This window comes from Chionomys nivalis, chromosome 9 (genome assembly GCF_950005125.1).
Source record: "Chionomys nivalis chromosome 9, mChiNiv1.1, whole genome shotgun sequence".
Lineage (NCBI taxonomy): Eukaryota > Metazoa > Chordata > Mammalia > Rodentia > Cricetidae > Chionomys > Chionomys nivalis.
Genome location: NC_080094.1, coordinates 37,200,918 through 37,213,248, shown reverse-complemented (window position 1 = coordinate 37,213,248; position 12,331 = coordinate 37,200,918). Strand labels below are relative to the sequence as shown.

At 38.4% G+C, this 12,331-nt stretch overlaps 1 pseudogene; it reads right to left on the bottom strand.

The window, feature by feature from the left end:
* Positions 1 to 487: 487 nt before the first annotated feature.
* On the bottom strand, positions 488 to 5,122 carry LOC130880965 (heterogeneous nuclear ribonucleoprotein M-like; annotated as a pseudogene).
* Positions 5,123 to 12,331: the final 7,209 nt, after the last annotated feature.

Sequence of the window (12,331 nt, the reverse complement as noted above, 5' to 3'; positions counted from 1 at the left end):
ACTGGGACTGAACAAGCATGGGTTGAAACTGGACTCTCTGAACAAGGCGGACAATGAAGGCTGATTAGAAGCCAAGGACAATGGCACTAGGTTTCGATCCTAATACATGAACTGGCTTTGTGGGAGCGTAGCCTGTTTGGATGCTCACCTTCCTGGACCTAGATAGAAGTGGGAGGACCTTGGTCTTCCTGTAGAGCAGGGAATTTGGACTGCTCTTCAGTATCGAGAGGGAGGGGGAGTGGACTAGGGGGAGGAGAAGTGGAGTGGGGATAGGGAGAGGGGAGCGGGGGGAGGGGGCAATATGTGGGAGGAGGAGGAGGGAAATGGGAAACGGGGAGCAGTTGGAAATTTTAAGTAAAAAAGAATAAAAAAAAAAAAAAAAAAAAAGAAGCCTGAGCTAATAGGCCAACCAGTTTATGTTTAAAATGTAGACCTCTGTGTGTTTCTTTGAGACTGAACGGCTGCCAAACCAGGTGGGACAGAAAGTTCAGATAAACTTAACTACACCGCACTCCTTGTACTTTCTGTTCTCCATCTTGATTTTGGAGTAAAGCACATGGCCACCTTTGTTGAATTTGCCCTTTAGCAATTTTCATGTAAAATCAAATGAGAGATTTCTCACAGTTAACTGACAAGAAGTCTACTCTGCCAAAGGAAACTGCGAAGCTTCCTCCAAAGTTGCCCCAATCCATCTCAATGGCTTGTTCAAAAGTAGCACCTCCTGGCACTACCCATGGCCAGACCTATTTTCTTAATGCTAGCACCCAATGTCAGGCCCATGGCAGAGCCCATAACCTCCAGGTCTTTGACTCCCATTTGCTCCAGGCCCATTTACTTAAGACTGTTGGTTCTCGTGCTCTTAAGACCCACGTACTCCATGTTTTTGGTCCCCATGTTCCAGGCCAGTGGCTATCCAATCCATCACAGACCTATATACTCTAGGCTGTCCCCCATGCCTGTGAGCACCAAGCTATCCATAAGCCCAATGGCAGGGCCCATACACTCAATTAGTTTGGCTCACAGTTAATGGCATGGCTGCAAGGACCGAGTGGCACAGAAACTTCAGTCAACACCTATAGGTCTTACATCATAATTCCTACCTGAAGGCAAGAGATTGAAAACTTCTCCAGGGCAAACCCAAGCCAGAACCCATGTGCTCTGCGCCAGACCAATGTGTTCCATGGTCTGTCCCATGCACTCAATTCTGGAGGCCATATGATCAAGACCTAATGGGTTTATGTTTTCACTGGAGCCAATGCACTTAACTGAACTCATGTGGTCCAAGACTAGGCCCATATGCTCAATGGCAGATCCCACTTGATCCATGCCATAGCCTAGGCCTGTGTCCATGGGCTCCATGCCAGCACCACCAATGTGGTCAATGCTAGGGCCCATGTTCTCCATCCCAGGGATTATGCAGGGACCTTGTCTCCAGCTATACCTCCTCCCTGCTTTGTAGTGATCCCTCATTATTCAGTGCATTTCTTGGGATTTCATTCATTTTGTCTGTGTTCATCCCAGATCCAAATTGCCCCATGTTTTCCATACCACCAACAAAGAGTCCTTCTATGCCTCCAATTTTATTTTTTCCAAATCCTATGTCTTCCATTCCTATTGCTGAAGGCCCCGGGTTTCCCATTCTAATGCCTTTATTCAGGTGGTTGGCATCACTAGGCTTCCCTCCAGGTCCTAGCTCATGCTGATACCAATGAGTCCAAGGGAAGTTTGCTATGAACATTCAGGAGGGGAAAAATTCTCCCTTTGTTAAGGCCCTCTCATTCATTTTGACATACACTGATCTATAAAATTACACAGCTTCAGTGGCTTGTTCAAAAGTCATAGTGCCTATTCCACAACTTTGCCCATCTTAATCTTCCAGAATGTCTGCTCAGACCACCCCACCAGTCATACTAAATACTTCTGTTTTGTTCAGCCAGCTTTATCATCCAGATTTGCTACAAATGCTCTGCTTCCAAGTCTTCCATCCTGTAATGCATGGATAAGCTTTTGTGTGATGTTAGGGTAATTTAGGATATCTACCCCACCAGTCTTAGCTATGGCCTTTTCCATTGCTCTACTTTTTTGACTTTCAGTTGTCTTCCACTCAGACTGTGCTTCTTTAGAACTTCATCACTCTTTTCATACTCTCTTTCATCTTGAATTCAACAACAGACATTCCCTTGACTTCCTTCAGTGTCCATTAAGAGTTCCATATATGTTACCTGACCAAGTTTGTCTTTAACCTGGTCTTTAAATGACTGCCCTTTCACGTCCACAGGTATGTTGATAATAAAGGCTCTGTATCTTTTAGTTGGATTAGCACATGGCTCAAAGTGATTATCTCCTCTTTTTATGTCTTTCTCCTTGTCTCCTCTTTTTATGTCTTTCTCCTTGCTATTCTCATTCTGAGTAGGTCTTAGAGCTGGAGCCTTTGGGCTCAGCAAGCAGGGTGCACTGCTCTCTTACTCCATTTTGGGCTCTGTCGCTGCTACTTGGTCCTCTGCATTGACCCCTGTCACCTTTTTCTGTGAGGGCTTGGGCTGTATGGAGCTGCTTCTTACATGTTCATATGACACCACACTTTATTTTTTATATTTGTAATATCTTTTATAATAAGATAACAATAACCCAAAAGAGGATTATGAAAACCTGTTCTGTACCATAAGAGAATCATGGGTGAAATAACCTAGAATTTATGACAGGAGTCTGAAGTGGAGATGGCTCATGTCCCAAATAGAACAGCTAGCTGTGGATTCTTTTGTTTCAAAGAGCTATATTAGAGGACCGCTGATGCCCCTGAAGAACTCATTACCTACTTTGCGGTGGCAGGAAATCTCAATGCTTTATAGGGTCACAAAAATAATCTGGTCTTTGAATAGACAGCAGTATAAAACTGAGTTTGAGTTTGTATTTCCTACTTGTGATCTATGCTCAGGACTACAAGATCTCAGTCAATAGGATGAAATATGACTTAAAAATGAAACATTACAATGAAAATATTCAAAAGTGCAATCTAACTACTAATTGTTTCATGACATGGATCTCTAAATAGGGCAATGTGCAAAGTACAGATATGCAAGAGTAAAATAGCCCTAGATTTATATGCTTATAATTACAAAGGAAAACAAAAGAACACCATGCAACAGAGAAAAAATAAAATAATTTGTATAATTACACCAATTATTCAAATAAACATCAATTATTCAGATAAATATCTATCATCTGAATTCTGTCAGAATAAAAATGTTATACTATTGTGAAAAATCAAAAATAAATTATCTCATGCATTGCCATACATAAAATGAAATGAAGATAAAATGGATAATCAAAACTATAATTACAAATATACTAAGAAATCAAGTCAAGAATGAAATTAGGGTTGAAAATATTAATGTCAAATAAATGAATGAGGCATAGTAACAAAACCTTAAAAAAGAAAGAAAGAACAGATCATGGCCAAAACTTTGTTCACTAAGGAGACACAGCGGTTGTGTAAATTCATTGTCAAAAATCTCATCAGAGAAACACACACCAAACCCAGCAAACAGACTATAGATACACGGAAACTGGCAAAGCTCAGTGGTAATTTAGCTGGTGATAAACAGCTGTATGAATTTCAAATGTCAAATACGTCAAAAGTTGGAAGCAATATTCAGTAATGAAGAATATAATCGAGAAATCCAATTTAGTACAAGCATGATATGATGAAGTCCCCGGAGTGAATGTATTTCTTTTACTTTGCAAACTGTTGAGAGGAAATGTACACTTTCCCTATTTTTCTGGAATATCTGTGAAAATCGATTACGAATTTAGCCACAGAAGAAATCTCAATAAAATACATCCCAAATAGAGATTTTTTATTTTTTATTATTTTATTTTATTTTATTTTATTATTATTATTATTGGTTTTTCAAGACAGGGTTTCTCTATAGCTTTCATGCCTTTCCAGAAACTAGCTCTTGTAAACCATGCTGGCTTCAAACTCACAGAGATTTGTCTGCCTCTACCTGCTACAGTCTCTGACTATATATAATTAAACAAGAAATGAGGAATACAAGAGCCAGAAGGATAATTAAATGGAAATGAACTTTCTCCTCTAAACGGTGCTGGATCAGTAAAGAAATTAAATTAAAATTATATAGTATATCAAATATTTGGAAAATAATGAAGAAATGATCATTTGGTATAAAGGACTGTGGATTGGTTAAAACTATGTTATACAAAATGTCATTATTTCTCTTATTGTTTGAAAACACTATGAGGGCTGAGAAGCAGCTCAGTGATAGAAAGCTTTCTTGGCATGCATGGGTTCTTGGCACTGCAATCAAAAAACAAACAAACAAAAAGTAAATGAACTTCATTTTCAAATTGAGGAATTTGGAGGGAAAATGTTGTGAACAAAATGAGAAAAACTAGAAGAAGTATAATTGTAACCTATTTGTAATGATTTGATTTTATTTTTTGATTATGTGTACAAGTGTCTAACTGTGCCTGCGTATGTGCAAGGGGTGTGTGCCCTGGACCCCTGGAGGCATCTATACACTCTGGTTCTTATAATCTTTCTACCCCCATTCTACAATGATCCCCGAGACTTGTGCAATTTAGGGTTGAACATTCTGAAGTCTCATATTCTCTGTACCTTGGCTAACTGTGGGTCTCTGTGTTAATTGCCATCTACTACAAAAAGAGATTTCTTTGAAGAGAGTTAAAAGATATGCTGATCTATGGGTATAACAATAGGTCTTTAGGAATTGACTTAATACCATAACTATCTAGCAGAATAATATCAATAGATTTTCCCTATGATCTATGACTTATTTAAATAGGTGTGAGTTTAACATGTGAAAAATCATTAAATCCGATAAGAAAGTGATTGGTTACTCATATGATAGTAGTGCCACTATTGTTCTAGTGGGTTTGTCTTGACAGGCTGGCCATTATTGTAGCTCACAGGGTTTACAGGTAGGTGAGACTTGTGATTACATTTCTCTTCTGTTACAGTGCATAGGACTTTCCAGCACTGTGAAAGCTGTCCATATGGATGAGGCTTCCAAGTCAATACCGGCTTCATTTCTTCATGTTCTAGGACTGAAGTATGTGGTGCATTCATCAGTAGGGTCATGCTGTCAGTTTCAGAGGATGGCTAGAAGCATTGAAAATAGTCCCTTGTTTTAGGGAGGGGTATATGAGATTTCACTTGCCAACAAACCCTAAAGAGATAACCTATTCTTGGCGCTGGGCTTTCTATTTGCTTGCTTGTGATGTCTAGTAGTGGCATTGTCCCATTGCAGAAAAACTCAATTTAAATTCTTCTTATACACATATAAACATATATTTTAGGAAGCTTCTATAGTGGAATGTTTCCATATAACTTTTTGAAATGTCTTTAGTGCTAGCTATCCCTCCCTGTATTGCTTTTTCTATTTGTGTTCCCATTCCCCACCCCATTTAACTCTTCTGTTCATTATTCCTCTCCAACCTTTTATATCACTATGTTCTATATTCTATCTCCCCACCCTTAAAAACACTCTCCATGACCCCTAGTTAATTTCCTTAACTTTTTGGGTATTCCAAATAGAACACACATATCTGAAGATTATAAGCTAATATTCACAAATGAGAGAAAACATTCAGTGTTTGTTTTTCTGGATCTGAGCTCCCTTACTAAGAACAATTGCATCTAGTTTTATCCATTTAGCTGAGGATTTCATAATTTTGTTACTATTCTATTATATAAATGTACCATATTTTTGTTATTCTTTCATCAGTTGATAGACATCAAGGGTGTTTTCATTTCCTGATTATTGTAACTAGAGCAGCAATGAACATGGGTGATCAGGTAAGATCATGAAAGGTGAGGATGTGTGGGATTGCATAAATACGGAAAACTAAAATCTTTATTTATAAGAGAAACAGCAAGTTAGAAATGGGAAAAATTATTACTGATGGAAGAAGAGAATAAGTATAAAATGTAGAATAGTTCAAAAAAGACTATTCTCAAATATTATCCAAAGGCATAAAATAATATTTAATTGAAAGAAAAACATCATATTCCTGGAAGGGAAGTCTAATATTTTAAAAGTACCAACTTATCCTAATAATATATAGATGTAGTGCAATTTTAATATGAATTATACTTAGCCAAAATTCCAATTATAATGGAATACTAAGTGACTTAAAAAATACAAGAAAGTTTTGAAAAATAATAATGACTAGGAAAAAATGTTCTTTCTTATCTCTTTCTGCCTAGTCCTTTAAAGCAAGGTTTTCGTGAATCTAGTTATTCCTGGCTAGGCTGGAAGTTGGGAAGCCTTAGTGATCCTCTTGTATTCAACTTCTAACAACTTGGATTACATGTATGCAGGGAATGCCTGGCTTGTTACATGTGTGCTGGCATCTGAACTCTGGTCTTCATGTTGGATGGCATGTGTTCTTAGCTACTGAGCTATCTCTTCAATGCATAATACCATTTATTACAACTTTGTATTCTAAAAGAGCTACAGCATTGGTTTCCTGTTACTGTTGCAAGAAATCCCTACATGATCTGGGGGCTAAGGATAATTGCAATGCATTCTCTCGGGCTCTGGAAGCCAGCAGGCCAAAGGAAGGTATGCCTAGGGACACCTGGGCCTCTTTCTTCCTTGTGTCTTCCAGCCCCTGGAATCAGTCTTCTCTGCCTGAGGTTGCATCACTGCAGTTTCTGCCGATGCAGTCATGCCTATTTCCTCCTCTGAGTCTTAACTGACCCTGTCTTCTCTCACAAGGACACAGGTGATGGTACAGATACCGCATCAGTAATCCTGGGCCATTTCCTCCTGTCCACTTCCTTAATTGAATCACATTTGCAAAGGCTCTTTGATCAAGTGAGGTCAATCACGCAGAGTCCAACGTTAATGCTCACACATCTCTAGTGAGGAGGCTTTTTTTCAGCCTACTGTAGTCATTATGTTCAGGACATTTTGCTTGAGTGGAAGACAAATAGATCAGTGAAGAGAGAGTCCTGAAAGAGACCCAAACACAAATGGGTACAAGGTTTAAGGAATGCTTCGATTTCAATTCATTTCCAAAAGTCACTCTATTTGATAATTTTTTTTATAGAAGAAAATAGAGATTCCTGTAACTTAATCAAATGAAAGTAAGACCAAGGTATATCAACTTGCAAATGTAGAAGAAAAATGAACTTACTTGACTTCTGAGACAATAGTAATATAGACAGTAGAAGAAAACAAATGTGGTTATATTAACATAAATATAGGAGACTAACATTTCACAAATACCTCCTAGACATTAAGAGTCTAATATCCAGTAGCAATTATTTATCTTTTTATTTTACAGTGTTTATTTAATATAATATTTTTATTAATCTTGAAAATTTTATAAAATGAATTTTGATCATATTCCCTCCATGTCTCCTAACTTCTTCCAAATCAATGTCCCACAACCCTTTCCAACTTCATGTCCTCTTTTTCTTTCTACATAACCCACAGAGTTCGAGTTGTGCTGTCTAGTTGCGCCTACGTGGATGCTGTCCAACGGAATGTGGTTGACTTACCAGGGGCAGTATCCTTACAGAACATTGACTCTCATTTTCTCAAAAACCCTTATTGTCACCTATCTGTCAATAGCTCCTCAGGAGCTTGTGAGCCTCTCTAGGACTTTACCTTTTTCTTTCCTGATCCTTCTGCTTCGTGTTACAATGAACATTACTGTATAATAAAAAGTAAAATGAGTAACATTTGAAGGGGGAAATTTTACTTGTATTTTAGAGTTCCACATAGGTTGGAGTCCTGGCTATCACGATATTGAATGTTTATGAGGCTTACTTGCTCTTCTGTGTAGAGGAAACAGCATTTTCTTTTGTGGGCTGATGTAATCTATGTCTACACTTGTTTTTGTAATGGAGAGTACTAAGTTCAGCACACTATTATGGAGAATGAGAGGGGTGTGGGGTCACAGGTCTTGTGGTTGACCTCTGAAGGAAAAGTGATCCATCTCTATTGTTTGGATGTGGATTGTTCACCAAACTTTGATATTGGAAGCTTGTTTTTCAGTACGGTGTGTTAAATGGTGGGTACCTTTAACAAGTGGACCCTATTGAGAAGATATTAGGTTATTAGGTCATTGGAGGAAAATTTCATGAAAGAGATTAATGTGATTCCTTTGGGACCCTTTTTAGTTCTTGAGAGTGAATAATTATAAAAAGAGGAAAGGTTTCTCTTCTCACTCTCTGTCTGTCTGTCTTGCTACATGGTGTTCTCCGTGTCATACACAGGCATCTGACCTTGTGATGCTGTCTTCTCAGAAGTCCCCATTGGAGTCAGTGCTTACCCCATATCCTTGAGAGAGATGAATGCAAAATACCAAATTCACACAGTGAGTTAAATGCAGTTATTCTTGCCTAGTATCCAGCTTCATGTATTTTGTTATAGCATCGGTAAATGGACCAAAATACACTCACAAACAAAAAAAAAACCTGAGAATATATGAATCCACATTAGAGAATAGAGACACAGAGTTAGAGATTGACTTGAAGCCCCACCTCACCTCCCTACAGACTACTGAGATCACCATGTCAGTTATAGCTACTTCCAGCTGGCATGATGATAAGAACATGCATCCTTTAAAAATAAGTGCTTCTAAGTTTATTGTCTAGCCCCAGTGCCTTGTGAGGTTTTATACATTTCTTCCCCTTTCATTTTAACTTCCTGGGTTCTGGACTTATTTCGCAGAAAATAAGATATATTTTCTGAATTCTACTAGTAAGGGATTATGGAAATTACTTAAAAGGCTTAGGTTAAGAGGCCTTTGAATTACAAAAGCACAATTTCTCAAGCCAGTATCCATCATTTAGGACATATTCAATCTCCAGGAGATTATCACAGCCCTGACTTTGACAATTCCCATCACTGACTTGAATAGTAAATTAACTTTACTGATAGAGGCCAGAATTAAAGAGGGAGAAATTTTCTAATTTCAGAAAGAACCCAAGGCCAAGAAAGAAGATGGTATTGTCTTTTCATTGTTGTACAGTTTACCAGTGCCGACTGGTGACAATCTTTACGCTTTTAACTCCTGACCCAAGTTTGTTCCCGTACTCAAGTTCCCACTGTTTGGTAGAAAGCCTTTGAGATGAGAGACTACTCCTGGCTGCCCCAGATGGTCTTTTGTCCCAATTGCATATCAACTTGAAAGGTTATTTTTTTTTCTTTGAAGGTGAATAAAAGCACTGGACTTGCATTTTCTTCCCTAACACGTAACTTTCAGTTTGCGCAGATAGGTACAATGAAGCCAACAGTCACTGAAGAATTCTTGTAGAACTGACTGAAGAAACTACTGGATTAAATTGCTGTTTCTTTCTAATATGCTGGCATGCAGGGTCTGGGCTGGGAAAAGAATACCCTCGCAAAGATGTTCTATTTAAAATTTACTCTAAGTCTGATGGGGAATAACCGACATGTTGCTGGACACATCATGCATCTACCTGTTCTAAAGGAAGGTTAATACTGAGTATTTATTTTTCACATATTGTGGTGGTTTGAAAGAAAATAGCCCCCAAAGGGAATGACAAGGTGGGGAGTAGGTATGGCCTTGTTGGAAGAAGTGTGTCACTACGGATGTGGGCTTTGAGGTCTCATATATACTCACATTTCACTCAGTGTGACACAGAGATCACTTCCTGTTGCGTGCAAGGTATTGGACTCTCAGCTGCTTCTTTAGCACCATGTCTGCCTGTATACTCCTATGTTCCACCATGATGCTGACAATAGGCTGAATCTCCGAATTGTAAGAGAATCATCCAAATTAAATGATTTTCTTTATAAGCGTTGCTGTGATCGTGTTGTCTCTTCACAGGAGTAGAAACCCTGAGACACATACCATTGATAAAAATTATGAACTTAAAGCATACTGTAAAACAAACAGACAATTTCTATCAATAAAACCTCTCTATTAAAATGTCAATCCAGACCAGTGATTCTTAACCTATGAGTTGCAACCCCTTTGGGCTTATATATCAACTATCCTGCATATCAAATATTTACATGAAGATTCATAACAGTAGCAAAATTACAGTTATCACGTAGCATCATAAACAATTTCATCAATAAATTTATTTTAAAAAGAAATAATTTTATGATTGTGGGTCACCCCAACACGCGAAACTGTACTAAAAGGTCACAGCATTAGAAGGTTGAGAAACACTGATATAGACTCCCTTTTTATAGAAGTTTTTACTTTCTACAGTTCAATGGGCAAGCCCTCACCCCTCCTGACTATTTATGTATTTAGAGCTAGATTCTCAGTACATTATTTTTTCTCATACAAAAAAAACTTCAATAAAGATCAGGGCTTGGGTCTAAGCAAACTTACATTACAGGAACCTAAGTTTGAGTCTAGGTTTGGGGTGGAGATAAAATCCACGTGGTCAGATTGCAGAAGCTTTAAGCATGAAGTATTGACAGGGAAGGCAGAGAGAGAAGCTAACCGTAGCGTGTGCTGACTGTAAGATAACTGTAGGGCTTGCTCCCACTGGGTAACACTAGGAGGCAGAACACACCTCAAGAGTTGTCTTTCCTAGAGAGGACAGTCTAGGTAATTATCCACTTCTTTCTCTCCTCATTGGCTGGAATATGCTTCTGAAGGTATGAACTTTCTAGTGCTTCAGGCCTGCTTGTCAAGAGCAAAGAGAAAGCCCCAAGGGAACAATTGGCTGCTACTTGCAGAAGGTCACCATGACTGGGGCACCAACACCATATGCCGAAACAGCCTTATGGGAAACAAACTCACATCTTAATTTCAACAACTTTATTTCATAAATAGGCCAGGCTTCTACTGTGGCCTCACAAAATAATTTAGGCATACATTCTTAAGCACAGTAAGAAAGTAAGTTCATTTATTGATTACAATTTAATTCGGAGGAGAAATTCAGGTTTTCATTATGATTCTAATTTTTATTGTTGTTAATTACTTGAAAATATTGCGAGTGGTTGGATCCTGAACCAAAGGTTAAAGACCCGTGAAGTTCACACCAATTATGACGCTTAAGCCCACATCATCTTGTTGGCAGGAAATGAGGTTCCTACCCACATTTGCCTCTCAAACTGACAAATAATTAGAGTTGACAGAAAAATATAAATGAAAATATTCAGTATGTTTGCATTGAGAGTAAAAAAGAAAACACCATACTTGTACTTTTCGTAAAAATCCATGCAAAGGCAACAAGTACAGTCCCTTTCTCCAGTGCTCCCTGGCATGTTCACTATTCTTATCCTTCTAGTTTTACCTTTTCAGAGACTAACTCAAATATAGGAACAGTGTAATGAGTTCTATTATGCCTTGAATAAGACTTTTCACTGGCACTGATTTTTTTCTTTTAAGAAAGTCCCATTTTATTTCTTTTATTTTTTATTTTGAAGTTCTGTTTTTTGAAAATTTCGTATGTTTACATACATCCTCCATACCCCTTCTCCAACTGCTCCCATATCCTTCTATTTCCTCTAAATTATTGACCTACTATTGTTATCGTTTCTCTCTCTCTCTCTCTCTCTCTCTCTCTCTCTCTCTCTCTCTCTCTCTCTCTGTGTGTGTGTGTGTGTGTGTAGCTCTGTGAGATTTCCTCCATGTGTACTGGCATGTAAACTGTTGTCATAGTGCAGTTCTTATTTAGGCAATCATATTGTCAGGATTTCCTGAGTGCCACTTCCATGTCATAAATAGGAGATATGGTCTTGGAGACAATGTCCTTGTTCTCTTATAATCCCAACCCCCATAATGTTCCACGAGCCATGGGATTATGGTTGCATTGTAGATATATCAGTTGGATCTGGAAACCATATGGTCAGCAGTTCTCTACATCTTGACAGTGTGTCTTTTTGTAATTGTGTCCATCTACTTCAAAGGAAGCTTCTTCGTTGAAGGGAGAACGCATTGATCTGTGGATATAAGGATAAATATTTAGAATGAAGTTGGAAATTCTACAGGTTAGAAAATGGCTTAGTAGTAGGCTCTCCTCTAGGGTTCAATGACTCCACTAGCCATGGGTAGCTGACTAGGTTTATAATAACGAACATTAATTTTTTTCCTATTGAGCAAACCTTAAGTACAATTAAACAGCTTCTGTTTACCTCATGATAAGAGTGCCTTTACCGTGCCTTGCATTTTGTCAGGCTGGTATTATTGTGGTTCATAGTCTTTACAACTGGGTATGACTGTGGGTTGCTTTTCTCCTTTGTCAGCTTACATAGCACCTTCAGATACTTGAGAGCTAGTCCCCAGGGAAGTAGGCTTCTAGATTCGTGGAGGCATTGCCTGCATGTGCTCAACAAGAGGAAAG